General features: G+C 49.2%; 1 protein-coding gene across 7 annotated transcripts in view; it reads right to left on the bottom strand.

Annotated features, from left to right (window-relative positions):
* The window catches only part of MBNL3 (muscleblind like splicing regulator 3), a 97,160-nt gene extending 77,367 nt beyond the window's left edge, over positions 1-19,793 (bottom strand). For 5 of the 7 annotated variants that reach the window (XR_014229414.1, XR_014229415.1, XM_082323586.1 and 2 more), the window contains exon 1: positions 19,708-19,793. The gene's annotated coding sequence lies outside the window, so the exon portion shown is untranslated. Of the gene's footprint in view, positions 1-18,432; positions 18,505-19,470; positions 19,551-19,707 lie in introns of those variants that run through there. The other 2 variants (XM_082323587.1, XM_082323588.1) reach the window with 2 other exon arrangements.
* Positions 19,794-20,008: the final 215 nt, after the last annotated feature.

Here is a 20,008-nt window from a genome sequence, read left to right as displayed (position 1 = left end):
GCTTCCTACAGCCTCCTGCACAGCTTGCAGCATCAGAAAATTAAGCTGACTGGAAGAGCAAAGCCTGATGCTGCCCCTAAAGCAGAACTTGTGTGGTATCATTACTCATACGCCAGTTAAACTAGGGGGTTGCTACTCTGGAGCCTTTTCTGCTTATTTCTTTATGGATTACAGGGCAAGGGAAAAACACAAACTTCAAAGAAACATCCTGGAAATGCTAAATGCGCTAGGACACCCCATATATCCCACTGGCAGTAGCACTGAGCCTAACTTTAGCCCTCTCCTTAATTGCCACTCTACCTCTTAGCAAAAGATCAATTGTATGCCTTTACTCTTATTGACTAGCTGGGATATCACTGAAACATGGTGGCAGTTGGTAATCAGTATTTTTAATTCTTGGGAAGCCTTTTGCATGGCAGTACTTCCTGCTGGGGTGGGTTTAACATGCTGTCCTCACTCCTCTGGAAGGCTGACTCGCCAAGAAGAGGACCTCAGGTGTCAATGTCTGTGCACATGGATAGACCAAGGTCTTACAAGTGCTATCAGACTACAAGGGAGCTATCGGGTCCAAATGGTCTTGTCTCCATCCAGGCAGATGTTCAGGACTGCAGCATGGATTTTTCCAGTCTTCCCATCATTCTCCTCTTTTTGTGGTTTTAGTCGCTAGTTCAGTACATCCCCCAAGCTCCACACCATTTCTGCCCAGCCAGGGGCTCTGCCTGCAGACAGGAGGGCTCTTTTTGTCTGGATCTTTGTTCTTTCGACATAATCTAAATATCACTCCCTTAACACCCGATTTAATATTTCAACCCCTTTAATTACACACAGCGGAGATTTTATTGGAAATCTGATTATTGTTTGAAAGTCTGAGCATTTCGTCCCAGCCTTGGAATTGATCTATTGACTGCTTTTAAGTCTCCCATTTTAATTTAACATTTAACACTTTATACCCACATTAATTACATTTCCCGTGATCAATATCAACAAACACCGTCTCTGGCCCTCTCCTGATAGAGGGACCTTGGAGACCTTGCTGTGCCAAAACCCTCAAGATAGCTTTGCTCTTGAACGCAGGAGTTTACGGGGCTGATCTCTCCAGTGGGAGAGGAAGAGAAAGAAAAATCCATGAAAAACAGTGGTACTGAGTAAGCAGCAAGGTTTAGTAAGCAACACCACCGGCAGAGATGCGCAGGCGCAGAGCTGGCCCTGGTGGTGGCACGGGGACTGGCCTGGCCCCAGGACGTGGGGAGCGGAGACTCCAGCCAGCTCGCCATCCATCTGTCCCACCTCCACCTCGGCTGGAGGGGGACCGGGCTCTGATGCGGGAAGCCACCTTGTATACGCTCCGTCGTAACTCCTGCCCACGCTGAACAGCGGGTGAGCTGGGCTTGGCCTGTCCAAGAGCTGCACAAAAACACTGGGGCACAGAAAATGCTGCCGGGTCTATCAGGGAAAGTAAAGCTTTGCTAGCTGAGTATCTCCCAGCATTTAACCAGCCTGCAGGTCTAGATCCCTCTGCTTGCTTCACCGCAACACAACATGGAGAGCAAAGCACTTCTCTGATCCCTGAGTCTAGCAGATCTCTTATTAGCAGACACAAACCGCATGGACTAATTAAGGAAGACACCCATCACGCTGCCTTTATATCCAGCCACTGCCAGCCTTCAAAGGTGGCTGCTGTAAGGCACTGGAAGGGTCCAGCTTCGCCAGGAGGACAGTACCAGATTTCCTTCTCCAGGCCATGGGAAGCAGAACTGGAATTACTTGAGGGGGGTCAGGTGCTCCTCTTACCCTGTCTGCAATGCATTTGGTTTCTGTGTTGCAACTGGAGACGGAAGAAGACAGCATCCCCAGCGCCGCAGAAAACAGGAATATTTGTCCCTGAATAATTTCTCTAGTATATTAAGCACAAGTCATTCTTATGCAAAGGCTGCCCTGTACAGCTGCCAAGGTCAGTAAGACCTTGCTTTATTTGCTGCATAAGGGCTGGCTGCGCAAGTTTTACCCTGTACATATTTTTTCCATGCATTCTCTTGCCTTAGATTTCCCTGCTGCTAGTGCCTATGCATCTTGCTGTCTGTTCAGTAGGTCATGCTGCCTTCTCTGGCTGTTGATAATGACTACCCAATATCCAATCCTCCAGAACAGTCAAAATTCCAGCAAACCGACTTTCATGGTATGTTTAATTCAAAAGACACCAAGGACAATATTGAATAACAGTTTTCAAGGAAAACATGCTCCACAGCTTTTGCTAACAACATCAATATGTTTCTATTTTCAGGGGGTCTTGACCTGCTATCCACTCACACAGCCATCACTGTTCACATTCTAGTATCTACATACAGATGATTTTTTGTGCAAGGCTTGCATTCAACCAAATGGCACTGCCTGCACACACAAGCTCTGGATTACAATACCAGCAAGTGTAGATTTCAGGAAGCAGCCAAGTACTGAATAGGCTGGATCTAAATAGATGACAGGGTCTGAAAATAAGGCCCTGTGCTTTTTAAACTGCATACACATTCTTACAGACTACAGCCAATGGTTATACCTAGACTAAGGACCATCCCTCTCCCCAGTTTACTAAATCCTATGACATTGGAGGGGCAACAGTCAAATTTAGATATTTGTGCAAGGAAGAAAAATACTATTTTGAAACTGTACAACATCATGGTGCTGCAAAGGACTCAAATGCCAAGAAACTTTAACCCGAGCAGTCCCTTTGCAGAAGAACAGAGTTAAGTGACCTACCTGAGGTCAGTGGCCAGGTAGGAAAACTTCGCAACAGCCTGCCCTGCTCAGGAATCACGCTGCTCAGGAAGCATGCTGCCTTGCCCCAGCCTCTAAACCCAAATCAATGGAGAGATGGCAAGCAAAAATGTCCCAACACCTCCCCCGATCTGCCAGGAGCAGTGCAGCAGAGTCCCCCAGTGACAGCAGTTCTTCTTTCTTACTGGTTTATTTCAAGCTACACCTCACCACACCTGATCCACCACAGCAGCATTCGGAGCCCAGCTCTTGCTTATCAGTGTCTGATGCAAACAAGCTTCCAGCCAGCAAGGAGATCTGGTCTGGTGGAAACAGCAAGCCAAGACTCCAGACAAGGGCTTACACATCCCTCTTCCCGCCCAGAAATCAAGCGGTTTCAGCCCTTGAACGCCACTCACAAGTTACCATTAATAACACTAATGTCACATCAACCTGAGTATTTGTCCTGGGGGCTACAACCTCCTCAGGGTAGAAACCCTCTCCCCTTTCATTCTGCAGCAGACTCTGACCTTGGTAGGACCCCACAGCCACTGCCTTAACACAAACCATTATTCAAGCTTAAAACACATACTGGTGCCAGAAGTCTCTCAACTGGAGGCAGGCAGCATCACAATGGGCTTGCAGAGGGGTTAAGAAACACTGCTGAAAAGGGATGCAAACAAGGGCTTCAGGCTCTGAGCAAGCACACTCTGCCATACATGCAGCTGAAAAGGTTAGCATCACTTGTGAGCAAGAACTGTCTGGCTGAACGTACTGCCTTTGTTAACTGAGAATGGCTACATGATGGAGTGGGCTAATTAACTGCATTTTACTTTTGGGGACCCAGGCTTAAATCCTGGCTCTTGTCACAGCTGAAAATGAATTTAGGGACTACAATGAGAGCCGAGATAATTTATTTTCTACAAAATCATCAAATAATTGCCAGTCTCCTGACAGAGAGGCCCAGAACTCTATGCAAGGGCACTAGTGCTTATGCTGTTATTTCCCTGAGTATAAAAGTTATTAATGGATTGATGTGAGCGGTCATCACAGCTATCAGTGCTGCTTAGCTGGACTGAGCACCTGAATGTGAAGAACCTCACAACATGGTGTGCGCTTCATGATGCAGTGCCGTGCAGGCTGCAGGCCCTACAACGAGGGAAGCCGTGCCTGGCAGGATTTAAAATTGAATTTTCATACGGATTCATATATCCCTTAAATTTACAGGGCCAGAGCACAGCCCTGGTGTAACTCTAGTTACTTCACTGGAACACCACCAGGGCTGGTTGTGGTCCAAGGGAGCTAAGGGTCACTTCCCCGCTTCCTCATGGCTGAAGGCCGCTCAGCAGAGCCGGTAGGGAAGTAAGTACTTTCCCCATAAAGTAATTCTCTATTTTTATCTTGCTAAGAAAGTTTTTCATTTAGAAACTAAAACTCCTGCTTCAGGGAGAAGCCAAGCACCCTCTTCCTTTCAGATTTTTACCACAGAAGTTTTTATCTAATCAAATAAGCCATTTTTCCACTGAAAGGAATCATCGTGGAAAAATCAGAACAGCAGACCAACCCCTGAAGGTCTCCAAGCAAGAAGTACAGATAAACTGCGTTCCTGACTCTGGCGGTGGCATGCTCCTTCATACTACTGTTTGTAGTGTCACCTCACCCCTCTGTGCCTCAGGTCACCCATCCCAAAATGATGGGGATCCTCAGCATCAAAGCACTTCTGAGAGCAGCATGCTCAATGTGTAAGTTAAGCAGCAGCTAGTGATCGTGAACCACAGTTTTGGACAAAATATGCTGCTCTAGTAAAGCACACGGGTTATTGCTTCTGAAGTGCCATCATCCTCCTCTTTCCTCCTCTCTCAGCATCCTCAGCTGCCAGCACAACTGAAGGTGGGCAGGAAGACACAACAGAGGTCAAAAGGAGCACAGAAACGTTTTCTGAAGCAGCCTCCGACACATAACACTCAGCAACAGAGCACAGCTCAGCAATACACCACCTTTCACCTGCACCAAGCAAGAGACGTGGACGCTTAACCCTATAACACAACAAAGCGAGAGGTGGGTGTTGTCTTCATGGTAGGATTTTACAGCAAGCCAAAGGCTTGTGTGGAAGGCTTCCCTTGAACAGCAGACAAGGAGAGCTTAAGTCAGACTTCTGTCCAAAAAGTCAGACTTAGGGGGAAGGGATTGGTCAGAAGACATCCATGAACTGGGGAGAAGGGAGCAGCAGCCACAGTGCTCTGGGGGCTAGCGAAGAACCCAGGGACCAGGTTCTCCCTGCTCCCAGGCAGGGTGAGATTCCCATGGCCAAACCAAATTCTGCAAGTAAGGGCCACGCATCTCCCCCCGCTGTTATCTTTAAATCCTCTTTACTCCATGGAGCTATTCTCCACCCTCCTTCCCTTTTAATCAGGCCTGACCTACAGATGTCAGCCTCATTTCAGCTAAGTCAACACAACTGCCACATCTAGGATGCTGTTACAGGAAAAACCTTACTTACACTGTTGGCTGGATTCCAGAGTCTACTTCTTGGTCTAGACCTGACCTCGCTCCTCTTCTGCAAGCTTAATCCTTTACCTTAAGGGCACAGTGAACACACATGGACTCTAACGCGGGCCTCTCTATGCCCAGTCTCCCCTTCAGTCTGCAGAGCCAGGAGACTCTCTTGATCACGCTGCACAAACACTAATGATTATTGATGGAAGGCTCCCTCAGAACTGCATGTTCTCCAAAAACACACATACATTCAAGAGCCAAAAAGCAAATGTAAAACGTGCTTTATGTTCTGCAACGTAAACCCCTACTCCAGAGCTCACCCAACAGGACAAGAACCTTCAATCAACAGTCCCCAAAGTTTTCTCAGATGCAGCCCTGGCCTCACACCAAAACCATAGCCACATCTGATACATCCAGCTTCATCTAAAGACTAGAATAGAATAGTTTGGGTTGGAAGGGACCTTAAAAATAATCTAGTTCCAATCCCCCTGCCATGGGCAGGGAGACCTTCCACTAGATCAGGTTGCTCAAAGCCCCATCCAACCTGGCCTTGAGCCTTACTCATCCCTTCAGCAGAACCACAAAACATCAACACGGGACACAAACTGAAGACAAAGAACTTCAACCAGCTGCCATGTCACCCTCCAACAGTACCTTACCAGGCAGAGCCCAGCGACTTGCTGCAACGGTACGGTCAAAGTAAGAGCGAGCTTATGGCTCTTCCAGTATGTCACACTTGGCATGTTCCTTGCTGTCCCCACCCTGCATGGCCAACACACAGAAGTCGCAGGCTGGAGGTAGATGGACAACAGCTTGTCCTGTCTTGCCCAAACACATCAGATAAACAGGGTATCAAGACTGAATGGGATCCGGTTCATGCACTCCACCTCATGACCCAAAAACCTCAACCCCAGTCACATATCAATAGCAGCAGTGGAAATATAAACCCATGAATGAGATATTAGCAACTAATCTGTTACCAGCTTATTCCAAGAAGGCAGCTAGCTGTGGATTCAACCTTCAGGCAACAACACATGTGTTTCTTGGCTCTCAAAGACATTTGCACAGTATTTTCTTTAAGTGTTTGTGGGGGATGTTCAAAACCCCAGTTATCTGTATCTGACATGATGCTGAACCAATACTCTCCTGGTTCACAGAAGCTGTAAAAACAAAACCTCACCGAGGCTAGGAGGAGCCTCCGGATCAAATTCTCTGAGCTCCAAAACAGTCCTTGAATGTGTGCTGCAAGAAATCCTCCATACAGATGCACCTTTCATATTGTGGGAGGAGGAGGGGAGGGAGAGGAAAAGATTAAAAACAAGGTAAAAGTCAGATCCTTAGGTAACAGAAAAATCAGAGATGCTCCCTCAGTTTACACTACCATGGATTTGAGCCAAAGGTGCTTTTAAAGTCCTTTTATGAAATATTTTAATGTGCCTTTCTATCTGCTATGATTGCAAGCTAGGCAGTGCTTTTCAGAGAAATTATTTATTCAGTTTTACAGTGACTAACCTGAATTACCAGACTGCTTCAAAAGAAAAACTGAAGCATTTATTTCCAAAAGACAAGGAGCATTGGGCTTCTTCCCTCCTTGTTTTTCTTTTCTTTTTTCCTCCACTCCTCAGCTGAAACATCTCTACCTTTCATCTAATGAATAAACAATGTATCTTTCCACCAAAAAAAGCTCTTCTCTTCACCTCCATGCCAAAAACAGGATGACAATTTTTTCAGTGTTTTTTGCTGAAGCCACCTGAAGTGGAATAAATTCCTTTTTTTTTTTTTTTTTTTAATGGATTTTTCAGTTTAGCTACCTCCTTGAAAAAACAGCTAGCCTTACATCGCTGGCTGCAGCCTTACAACCCGGAATAAACCAAACACAAAGCTGAAAGCATGGGATTACCACTGGCTTGGCATTAGTGGGGCACCCTACAAAAACCATTCACGCTCAAAAGCAAATTACGGTGTCAGTGAAAGCGGCCACACTGTCACATGAACCGCCACAATGTTACTTCCCAGATTAAAGAACAGAAAAGTAGCAGCACAAACCTTAAATTAAATACAACTAAGGCTCTAATCCAAGTCCATCAAATTAAGGACCAGTTCCAGAAGGCACGGACTCATCGGGATGCGCTTCTGGCACCCAGAGGAGGCTTCCTGGGGACGGGGAGCTCGGGTAGCACACACCTATCTTCACCGAGGGGCCTACTACGTGCCTGCTGCAGGGGAAGCAATGTCACAGAGAGCAGGTCTGGTTTAAGGCAAGGTTTAAGGCCCTTACAACAATATTTCATCACGAGTAAGCTCTAATTCTGGGAGGCGGAGGGCGGATGTACATTTTCTTGTGTGGAGATGCCCTCTACTCAACCCAGCCTAAGATCTTCACTTACGCGAGGCTGTGATTAGGGGATTCAGGTCATGAGCAAGCAGATCTCATGCTTTAATTCTCTCTCTCTCTCGTTTCGGTTGCCTGAATCTCCACGATGAGCAACACCACATTCTTGCAGAAACCTAAGCAAACTCATGTGCACCAGCTCTCTCTCTCTCTCAGAGCCGGGAGATGCACGAAGTTGATCGTGATAACCTCCCACCTGAAGGTGTCAGATGCTGCTGCTGTGCTACAGCACTCTCTCCCCACATTAAAGGCTCAAAACAACAAGCCAGTCTCACCTCTTTGTCTCTACAATCCAGCTAACGATACTGCATCAAGTACATCTACTGTTGCATTTTTATCTCCCCTCTGGTACGGCCCCCAGAAAGATGTGCATCCAAAAATACAGCAGCCTGCACCCCCTCTCACTTTCCCAGCTAGCAGGTTTCCTCCCGAGATCACCCTGCTGAGAACCACTTTGGCAACGCACAGGTTTAAGACCATCCTAAAAACCTCCACGCACCCGATATAAGACTACAGCCCTAGGTCCACCCCCCCCGTAAGCATCACGCAGGATTAGACCCTTGTTAAGTGATCTGGGACTGCAGTAACATGCTGCCAGCATTGCTATTTATTTGTGGCAGCTTTCACTACCTGCAGACGCTGTCCAAAAATACAGAAGAAAAATTTGTGCTCTTGGGAGCTCATAGTCTAAAGGCAGAGGTCAGGAGAAACACTCTGTTCTTATTAATGCAGTTCTATGGAGAGGAGAAAAAAAAAAAAAAAAAAAGTCAAGCCTGTATGCTTCTCAGAAGCAGATTATAGCTAATAATACAAAGATTACTGACATTAAATGAATTTAAATTCATTCTTCTATCATTCAGAATATTAAGTTTTTTGCCTTCCTCTCAATATCACTCCCATTTGTAGTCAGCTTCACTTTCTGCCTATCACAAAGATGTTATATTTGGACTATAATCACCATAATGGACTTCTCCCCCTCAGCAGTTTTGTTGTACTAGGCGTCTTAAAAAAAAAAAAAAAAAAAAAAAGAAAAAAGCATTTGTAGTGTTAATTTAACAAGCATCCTATCTTCCCCCCCTTTTTTTTTTGGCAATTGCTGCATAACTCTGCGAACAAGTTCTGCAGTCCTAATGGCTTTTTGCCTATCAACAGGCAAGGAGAAAGTCTCCCCAGCGCAGCAGCAGGGTTACTCCTGCGGAAGGAGTGAGTGCTGCTCAGCCCAGGGCTCTGTCGGGGAGAGGGAACCGACAGCGCTCGCCAGCCCGGCCACGCCACAGCATCAGTGCATGCCGCAGGCAAAGGGGACCAGCAAAAAGTGTCTGCCACTGGTGACCAAAATTCAATTTTAAGTTCCGGTTGCTCCTCATGAACGTTCAGACTTGAACTGAAAACAGCACCCTGCATTACCCCGCTACAAATTAAACATTTTTAAAGCTAGCACCAGCAAACTGAAGACGGAGCACAGTAACAGAAGCAAAGTCAGCCACAGATTTACTCTCGGGAGAAAAAATTTCTTTTGAAACTTGAAAGTTCCAGTTCAGCTGTAAGATCTCTCTCCTCAAACACCTTATTGCAAACAAGCATCTAAGGATGCTTAAAAGAAAGCCCTCAGTCAAGCAAATCACCAGCCACATGTTTGCTGCTGAACATCATGAATGTTCCTGTGAAAAACTTCTCACGTTTGCATCTACATTTTACTGAAAGAAAGGGAACTCCACAGCAAAAAAACTGCTAATTCCTGCCTGTCAACCCCAAATCTGGAGTGCTTGGCTGGGCTGCGGCCCCAAGCTCCAGCCTTCCCAGTTTGTTCTCCTAGTCCCACATCGAGAAGGCAAGCCAACACAGCCCCAAGCCTACAGAGCAGGGATCAGAGGGCAGTTATTTGAAACAGTTTGTGGTGAATTACCATAGCATGGGATCAGCCCATCTCAACTGTCCAGTCCTTTTGTTTCAGAAAGGGAGTTACTGCTGGTAAAAGGCACCTGCCTTAGCTCACAGCCTTACGCAATGGCTGTATTAAGCATTACTCTAATAAGAGTTAGCATTTTATTGAATTAAAAAAACCCCACCACCTTGCAAACGGCCATCAGTGACCAGCTCAGCCCCACCCGCGCAGACGCTCTCCTGCAGGCCTGGGCATCCTCCAGCTCTGATTTCACCACCATTTCCAGCTGACTCAAGCACGGGCTGCAATGGCCAGGGCAGCTCTGCCCTCCCGTGGGGCCCAGGCCTCGTTCCTGCCCTCGCTCCCTTGGCCCAGACAAGCATTCATGAGACCAAGCACAAGGCAGAGGAATGAGGACAGCAGCAGGGAGGAAAGAGAGTGCACCTTTCAGTGCCAAAACCCATTTGAAGGGCATGAAACAGCAGGCTCAGCTCCTCGTGGCACCCATGGAGGCCAAGGGCACTCTGCACAGCCCGGGAGCTTGAGCAGCCAACAGCTCTGCTTCAGCAATGCCCCTCTCTCAAGAGGCTTCCACAATTCCCCTCAAAACACACGTTCCCCAAGTTTGCGTCTCTCCTTGTGTGCACTGAAAGTCATATACATTAGAAACACACGGGAAGAACTGGGTGCAGACCCTATGATAGGGATGAATCCCACAGCATTTTGCAACCAAACGCTCTTCCCATCCAGAAGTCGCCAGGTATTGCATCCCCCAGGTTGGCTGAGCAGGTGGAGAGGCTCCAAGATCTGGGGGAGAAACTGTTTCTCATGTAAGCTGGCGTGCAAAATGGTGTCATCGCCCAACTAAGGGCATCTAGGACACACTCTACAGCTGGGCTAAATTTACAAATCCTGGTATCTCTAGAGGAACAAGATTGTGGCACTGTACAGAAAATAAATAAATCTGTTGTTAGACACACCAGAAACTTCCCTGCACCTTATGAATGGATCTCAGGGTCTTGTCAGAGAGATAACCCTCCACCTAACATAGGACACAGAATGAATTTGCCTTTCAGCAGCAGCATCCTCATTCCAACCTTGGTATCTGAGCATCAGCTACCGAATGCGTCATATTACAACACAGTCACCAGAGCTGGAAAGTTCCCAACCCAGCAGGTCTCACCCTTCAGCAAGGCTGATATAATCTCATGCAGAATCCACCCCACACGCCCTACTCATCTCCTCAGTCTCAGAAGAGACGTGGATCACAGCTATTCAGCTGACTGCTCTGGAGACCCTGAAAATCATAGTGAAGGAGGTCAGTCCCAGGTGAGAGCCACCCAAGCCAGCTGCCCTGGGCAGACTGGTCCAAGGGGGTGCGCAGAGCGGGCAGGGAGGAGTGGGGACAACCTGCCTGCACTTCTGAAAAAGGTGAAGGAGGCTGGTTGCATCCAGAAGCAGCAGGGGAGGTGTCACCTCACTGCAGATATGCAGAAGGGAAGGGGCTTGCTGTTCCTCCTGCGGGAGAGCAGCCCACTCTGGTCGGCCTCATTTACATGACCTGTAGCATAGCTTCCTCAAGCACCGCGTGAAAGGTGCTGCTGCATCAGCCAGACCACGCCTGGGCGCTCGGGGCACAGCCGACATTAGCTCGTTACCAAGACTATGCTCAAGGAAGGGCACTGCGGTTGTCGCACTGAGCATTTCACTGAGTAATTAGTCAAGCTGAATTCATGGGTCATGAACTCGGTCTGAGGAACAAGCCAAGGACCTAGGATGGAGGCATTCGGTTGTGGATCCAGGAGTCAAGTGCAAAGGCAAGGTGGAGATGTCAGTGCCAAAATCTGGGCACGGAGGCACTTCACAAGACACCTCTGTGCTCTGGCTTCCTCAGTCGGATATAACACCAGCATCTGGAGGCTTCAGAGGAAGGAGGACATACCACCTGCAACCCTACTGATGGCTCCACGCTACTGTTTCTTTTTTCTAACTCAAAAATAACTGTACTGAAATGTATCTGAAGATGCAACACAAGCCCCCTGGGCCAGCTCTGCTCATTACTATTTATTTAAAAACATTCAGACTGTATTTAAAAGGATCCTACCGATACCTGGTATGGCTATAAAGAGATCTATCCATCCTGACTTGCTGGCAGTAGACAGGGTAGGAGATCCTACAACCGAGTGACTTGATTAAGAAGAGTGAACAGCACTGATGAAGAGTTTTGACCAGATTTTGGGGAGAAAAGCCCGACGCCCTTTTGCTGCCCAGCCCATCCAGAGAAGAGCCCAGTCCTCTCTTCTCCATCAGCTTTGTATCTTACGGCCTGTGGTAACTCTTTGCATGCTGTGGACTAACCCAGCGCTCTGAAGAACAACTCCCAGCAGCAGCCCGGCAGCCAGCCACAGCTCAGAGCAGGCGATGCTGGTTTGCAGGAGCCGGTTTTCCTTTACGGGACAGGTTTCCCCATCAGTGAGCCACGGATGTTTGGCAGCTCGCCATTCCAGCCTTTAGGACTGCTTTAACGACTGGTCCCTCCCGGCATTTACAGCCCTTCACAGCACAACCACCACCCTCCAGTCCCAGGACCTTTCCCCAAAAGATCACCAAATGCTTCACAAACATTATTGAATTAAATCCCAGTATCTCAATTAACTCCGGCAGCATTATTCCCTCGTGACCAAGGAGCGCAGAAGCAGGCTGAGGTGTCCCCGTCTCCCCGTGAGCCTGCGGAGGAGCCAGCCACGGCAGCCAGACCTGCCGGCTCCCTTCCTCCGCTCAGCTACAGACCTGCAAGCCATTTCAAAGGCTCTTTCCAAAACAGAAAGGAAGGGGAAAAAAAAAAAAAAAGCTTTCTGTTTTCCTTGAAAAGCTGGTCTATGCAACAAAAAAAGGTACTAATAAAGGTTTCACCATCCAAATTAAAAGTCAAAGGCAGCAATAAAGAGTCTCTGAAATATAAGAAACACGTTGTGCGCGATATGAAATTTATTGCTGCCTTGCAGAATGAAGCCAAACATCTTAATATGGAAAAACACAGCTACTTTGGACCCAAACAGATTGGGAACAGGAAGTAAAAATAAATTACCCAGCTGCGGCCTCCCCGCATTACGAGCGGCAGCAGCAGCAGAGAAACCAGCGTTTCCTGCCCACGCTCGCCCCTTCCGCGGCCGCCCGGGTCTGCACGCCATTTGCCCAGGGGCCAATCCCACCTAAACCAGTCAGAGTTTGTTATTAAAGCTCTCGCAGGCAAGATCAAGCCTTTATTGAAGGGGAATCAGCTGGGAAGAGCCAGGGAAATCGGGACTGCAGGAATCACCCCAAATGCTGCAGCCATTTGCAAATCGCACAGGGCCAGGCTCCCCTGTGAGGGGATTCCCCCTCTTTTGGTGGCTCTCTCGATTTTCACCAGCCAAATTCCTGACTCAGGACAGGCATATTTCAGGAGTTAATTTTGGTTTTACTGCATCATCACCAGCAAACCCGAAGAAATTAAGTCAAGCCTCAATTGGCTCAAAACATAATTGCATTTCTTTTAAATAATAGCTTTGCATTACTTTGTTTTTTGTCTTTTTTTTTTTTTTGAGCTTGTGCATATTACATCCTAATTATATTTTCAAGCTTTCATTTGGAGCTACAGGAATAACCCAGAAAGACATACAGATAAGCTAATTTTCAAATCATCACTTGAGTAAGGAGCTAGAGCTTTAAAACAAAAGTGACAGACCAAGGGACCTGCAAGAAAAAAGAAACAGCCAAAACCGACAGTCCAGCATCTCTTTTGTTAAAACTGGTAACTCAATGCCAAAGAGAATGGCTTTAAGACCTTAGCAGAGCATACACTGAATATCACATGTGTAATGCAACAGAAAATGCCATTTACACAAACGCTATACACTAAACAGCAGCTCAGAACCTGATATTTTGATTAAAACTTTGCTTTCAGAAAAATCTTATAAGCGTCATTTTTACTAGCTCAAGCAGATTTTTCGTACAAGATTTTAAAAGATGACATGCCAGGTGTAGAATACTTCATAAAGCAGAATAAGATTTTTGTCTCGTGTGAATTTTTTTTTAAATAATAGCAACAATTAAAATTACAGCCAATAGTACAACACTGCCTTCGCAGCAGATTTATGCCAGCATTATCGAAAGCAGAATTTCACCCAACAACACTTCTGGGTAATACAGACATCTGCAGAACCGAGGGAAAAAAGCACATAAACATGCACAACCACACATTTTGTGCATTACCATTCAAGACTTTTACAAGGACAGGTATTCTGTGCCACTGTTTTGCAAGCAAGTACCCTGTGCGTGCCCCCGAGTACACTCTCCTGCACGCAGCAGCCTCCAGTCCTACCTCATATTCTTTTAAATCCATCACCTTCGCACTCCTAAATGCTGCTTTGGTGGAGGGATTGCACTGTGAGGAAGGAAGCCCCCCTCGCACCCCCATTATCGTGCTGCATGAAGTCCTCCCTCTGCCTGAGCAACCTCCCTGCAAAAAAATCCAAGTTTATCACGCCAAGAAAAGAACAATAAGTGGGAGTCCGAAAAGGCAGTCAGAAGTGCCGCCAAAAAATCAGAGCTCTTTCTCAAAAAAAGGCCCTCCCTTAGGAAGCCTGCCAGTCAAACGCGATCACGAGGCTGTTTTCTGAGGGTGAATAGAGTTCTTATTGACACGGCTTATGTCTGCAGCATGCAGCCCTCCGCAAGGCTTTCAAGAGCAGATCGGATTACACAGACACATTCTCTCTGATTTTATGCATTCAGAAGCCCTCAGACATAAAATACCCAGCTCTGAAGGCCACCGGTTTTCCAGCTCGCTATCGGCCTATGTGCTTTACAAAAAAAGAAAAAAAAAAAAAAGCAGGCAAAGAGATGCTGGCACCTTTACTTGGGCTCCAGAGGAGCTCACCCTTGCTGAGCAGGGCCAGGTAATTTGGAGGCCAAGCCACAGATTTGCTCCATGTGAGTAATACAAGACGACTCATTCCCATGGTGGGTACTTAGCATCGGGATGGGAGAAGGGAAAAAATAAATATCTGCTGACACCATTTAAAACGCGGGAAGATAACATCCCTCGGGGTAGACAGTGCTTCCTGGAAGATGGCATGGAAAAAGGGGAGGATACACACCTTTTAAAAGAACAACACGCGCTGCCACAGCTTAGCAGGCAAGAGGTGCCAAACTGCAAATGCATCGCAATCACAAATTCAGGCAAACCATCCATCCCGGAGCAGCAATTTGCACACACAGGAACCTAGAGAAAACAAACTAAAAGGACCAATTTATACTGTTTCTATACTCAATGGGCACAACGAGGAACTCCATTCCAGGAGCAGACATGCATACAAAGTCTGGGGTACCTGCGATGCTGCTTTAGAGGTGAACAAACAATTACAAAATGTATTGTTATAAATGCTCCAGCTTAAAGACTGCACTTCAGCAAGAGGGACAAGTCCGTGCTTAAATCATATGACAAATTAGGACCTGAGCATTGCCCTAGAGAAGGATGCACGCACTGCCGAGAGGTCTGGAATAGACTGATTAAAAAGAAACTCACCAAAAAAACAGTCTAGCAAGCAAACCAGTGCATTACACATGAGTAACTGGTTCCCTATCACCTAAAAGGGAACAACTCCTCCTGCATCAACTCATCCACACTGAATTGAAACTTCTCACTGAAATATTACATATGGCAAACACAGCAAATCAAGCAAGCTTGAGCTTCAGAGCTTTTAAGGGATTTCAAGGGCAAACACACACTGTTCCATAAAGACATCCTCTCCCCCCTGCTTGCAGGCTGAGATCACTCCCCAACTAAGTGTTCCTATCATGTTGCAAAAGATTTTTCTCACATTTTTCCTGCTGGGTGCTCGGAGCCTGGACCTGGGTAACCCAAATGTGGGATGCCATGTCTGTCTGGGGTGCCAGTTCTTCTTTGGCTGGACGCTTGCACTCTGTTTTCAGAGCACAGCAAGAGAGCCACAGCTCCTATGACTACCTTCGGAAACCGAGATCTAAGCAAACTCTGCTTTTCAGCGCACAGCCTCCCTTTCAATAAGCAGCCTCGTGTTTCTAGTACTCATTTGAGTTTCCACACGTGACTTCCAGTATGTTCATGGTCAGAAAAGCCTGCTCCTATGAAGGCTGCGTACTCTTTCCCAACACGTCTGAGTCACGCAATGGTTTGCTCCACTGCCAAAGCCAAGCTCTCACCACCGGCACGGCAGGGGTGTCCTGCTGCAGGCATCAGTCACCAAATCCTACCTGCAGATTCATCATCATCACCTGTGCCTGCATTAGCCACAAAGAAACTCTTCATTTGCCTTCAGGCTCCTGACTAAGCTGCAGGCACTGGTGACTAGGAGAGCCATGGTTTGACTTGTGCATGAAGAAAGACACATTTGCAAGACACTAGCAGTGCAGTTTTGCCACCAGTTTAGCTCAGCATAAGCCAGTGCTGCTAATAAAAGTCCAGCCTCATCCTGTCCTGCCTGTGCACCCCAGGTCCTTGTGCCAACACAAGTGTTTCTGCAGCCATATGGAGAAGCATATCAAGAAAGCAGTGACAGCTAAAATGAGCATCGCTTGCTTTCTTGTTATTCTGCAAGGTTATTCTCAATCCACAAGGATGGTGAAGAGACTGGAGCACAGGGCTGGAAGTGGGACCACTTTTTCCACCACAGCACCAGCTTCAAAACTGATTCGCAAGCTATACTGCAAAAGTTAAGAACGCCAACCTCCGCCCCACCTTTGCAGTCACAAGTTTTTAAGTCCCACTTTGAGATTCCCTTAAACCCACAGAAGAGCCTCTCAAAACCTCACCTGGTGGCAGCAAAAGTGCAAAACTTGAAGTTCTATGTATTCATCCTGCTAAGATGGGGCAAGCCCAGGAGAAAACTTCTAGGTCTGTAAAAATCTAAGAATAACATTTAAGCCTTACGCCAGCCATTCCCCAACAGACAAGGAGGAGGCAGAGCAGGCCACTGCTGCTCGTGAAGTGGAACTGGGCACGAAAACCACTAGAAAATCCTCTATGTGAATGCAACACCCCAACACCTCAGATGGACCACTGCCCAGCATCCCTGCTTGCCAGTAACCTTCCTGCAGCACATGGGCCAGCACTGGGAGGGAAGAATGGCAGCCCCAGATCTGCTCCCTCTTTCTCCATGGGGATCCCTCACTCCCCCACAGCGGTGGGAAGGATGTGGCACCCTGACTTCTCCTGACCTGGCCAGATGCTGCAGGAGGCTGAGCAGCACAGAGGTTACAGCACCAAGGGGCTAATTTCCTCGCTGACCACCAGGTCTGCTTTGGGCCCTGGCAGTATATCCCAAATCACCTGGAAGATAGCACCAGACCCACTACAGACATACGGCTGTATACAGGCTGAACCAGGTGCAAACATAAAACTCAGCCGCTTCTGGGAAGGCTGACTGCACCTGAGAGCAGACTGCACCTTCTCCTACTGTAAGCGCATCCCATAATACCTAGAAGCTTCTGCACAGTCCATTGTCTTTCAGAGAGAAACACTCAAATGCTGAAATAGCTCTCAAACTTTTCTGGGCCATCACTACTTTAAAATGACTTCATTTAAATATGTACCATGTCTATATATATACACAGGCACACACCAAGGGAAATTAGCATCCGTGCGAAGGGCTGGTGCCCACACACCGTAACTCTGCACAGCCTCCCAGGTCTGCCTGTGCATGACTGTACCGCACCAGTACAACCTTACAGCAAACCAGAGCAGCTCGAGAGCCCCGCGAGGATCCTGCCCCACTGGCAGGAGCGCTGGAAAGACCACAGCCTGCGGGCTCTCCACCAGACTACTTGCTAACACACATCTTTTTTGGGATATAGAGAGCAGTGGGGGCAGGGAAGTTTTAAGACCAAATTACAGAGTCCTTTAAATCCTTCAGTTCTGCACAAAGCTGAACACCTAAGTCCTTCCTTCAGGAGTTTCCCTCCTGCCCCAGGGCTGAGATGCATGATCTGGACCTTCATTTGTAAATAAAGCTCTAAGGAGCAGGACCGTGCCACATAAGGCACTTTTCCAACCTGAAGAGCAGCACCACTGCAGTCTCCATGTACTACCTTAAAAGCAAAATACCCGCAAGGAGGACCCATAGGGGGAAAACATCTCTGCAACCCCATGGAAGCTGCTGTATGGAAACTTTAACTGCATTACTTCTGTTTCTGCACAATCCCAGAAGAACTAGCTTAATTCAGACTGCTCCAACTCAGGCACTCGATAGTTTCAACACGGTATAGACTATTACCTCGCTCTAATTACAGGATGACATTACACGTCCAACAACTGCTGCAATTTAGTCTTGCCTGATACAGCCCAGCTCAAAATTGCTCATCCCACCTCTCACTCCTGTACTTTTTGGTGTCCTTTGAATAAAGGCAGGGATACCTAGCAACACTTCAGCATGTGACACACGCGCACCCCAAGTCCCCCAAAGGTAAAGTCATTATTTCCTTGCGGTAACGAAAGCAATGACTTTCACCAGCACAGAAAAAACTAGTTTTAGGCAAATAGCATGGACACGACGCTACTGCTCACATGCCTGTCTGTGCAAACGCATTACAAGATTACTGCTAATAACCACTGCTGCACAACACCACAAATTCACACGTCGCTCCCTGAGCCAGCTGCTGATCTCGCACGGAGGCTATCCGTGCAAGAAAGGAGTTTTCAGAGAAGCAAAAGCTGCAGGATGAGGCCCTCGGAGTTTCACTGCCTCAAAGGCAGGGGACGTTCCTTACAGCAGCGCGCGTCTCGCCTTTGAGCTCAAAACCGCATCCGCAGCTCCCGCTGCCATGAAAGGGAAAGGTTTTCTCCCTGCAACCGTTCGCCCGCGCCTGAGCCGAATGCTAACAGGTCTCTTACTTGCGTCTCGCCTCGCCACCGCCTCATGCTCTACAGGGGAATATTTTGTTCCCCGAGCGGACGAGCTGTCCGGCCATCGCTCCACGATGATTCAGCAAGGGGGTGGCTCCCCATCGGAAGGCACACCTACCGTGAACTGTCATACCACGGGGCTGGGTGAAAATGGGAGAAGTTGCTCTATCTATCATGGCTGCACTTTCCAAAATGCGTAGACCTGGCCTGGTAGGGTCGGGGGGGGATGGGGGGGGGGGGGGGAAGCAAGGGTGGAAGTAGGGGGGTTTCCATCAGCAGGCACATGGGAATAATTCAAGGAAATATCTCGAGGCTTTTAACTATGGCACAAGTAAATCAGGCAAAAAAAAAGCCAGACACTTTTGGAGCCAGCATCAACTTCGCCAGGCTATGTTCTTTGTTTCTAGGCAGACTCCAGTGCGGTGGCAAGAATGAACAAATGCGCATGTCTTCCTAAGAGTCCAAAAAAAAAAAAAAAAAAAAAAAAAAGGAAAAAAAAAAAATCCCCCTCCCCTCAGGCCCCTCTCTCGCTGCGGCAGCGGCAGCGGAGTCCTCCAGACAGTTTGTGCCGCTTTTTCAGAAGTAAAAGTCCGCTTCAGCCCTGCCTGGCTTGAGTCCATTTCGCTACGCTACCAGGCGTTCAGGGGTAAGACAGCGCCTGCCACACTTTCGGCTGCAAAAATTACCCTGGCTGCGGGCTTTCTTGGCGTTGGTTTTTTACGAAGGAAGCGGCGCCCTGGCAATGCACCGCGTCGCGCCGGCCGCCCCCCGCAGCCGCTCCCGCAGCCGGCGGAGCGGGGCCGCGGCCCGGCCCCGCCGCCAGCAGACAAAGGAGCGAGGAGCCGCCGAGGAGCCGCGCCGGCCCCCCCGGGCCAGCCCGCCGCCGCTCCCGGGACACCCGCCAGCGGCCGCCGGGCCCCGGGACGAGCCCTCCCGCCCCCCCCTTCCCTCCCCTCCCCTCCGTCCCCGGGCGCCCCGCGGCTCGGCGGGCGGCAGCCGGCCCCCCGCGGCCGGGCCCGGCCTTACCTCAGCGGCGGCGGCGCTAGCAGGCAGCGGGCGGCCGCACCGTGCCACGCGCGGCGGCACGGGGCGAGCCACGGGGGCCGGTTTAGCGCGGGGGCCGGCTGCGCGCCGCCATTTTAACGCCTCCCGCCCGCCCTCCGCCCCCCCCACCCCCCCCTTCCCCGCGGCTGGCGGCCACGCGCGGCGTGGAAATGCCACTCAGCGGCGCCCCCCCACCCCCCCGCCCTCCGCCGCCGTTACATTGACGCAGCGGCTCCTGGTCGCCGGGCCCGCCGTGGCGGAGCTAGCAGGGCAGCAGCCGCCGCCGTCGTGGCCCCTCCGCCGCCTCCCGCCGCCGGGCGCACATGGTACGCTCCGGGGCCGCGCCGCGCCGCGCCCCGCCGGCCGCGCGCGCCGCCGCGCCGCCTGGCTGCTGCCATGGCAACCGGCCGGCCGCGCCGCGACGAGCAGGCCCGGCCCGACCCGGCGGCCGGCGCGGGGCGAGCGGCGGCCCACCCGTGCGGCGGCGCTCCCGGGCCCCGCGGGCCGGTCTGCCGGTCGG

This window comes from Platalea leucorodia, assembly GCF_965183815.1.
Source record: "Platalea leucorodia genome assembly, chromosome: 10".
Lineage (NCBI taxonomy): Eukaryota > Metazoa > Chordata > Aves > Pelecaniformes > Threskiornithidae > Platalea > Platalea leucorodia.
Note: the sequence above shows the minus strand (reverse complement) of the source record. Positions and strands in the feature narration are given on the sequence as shown.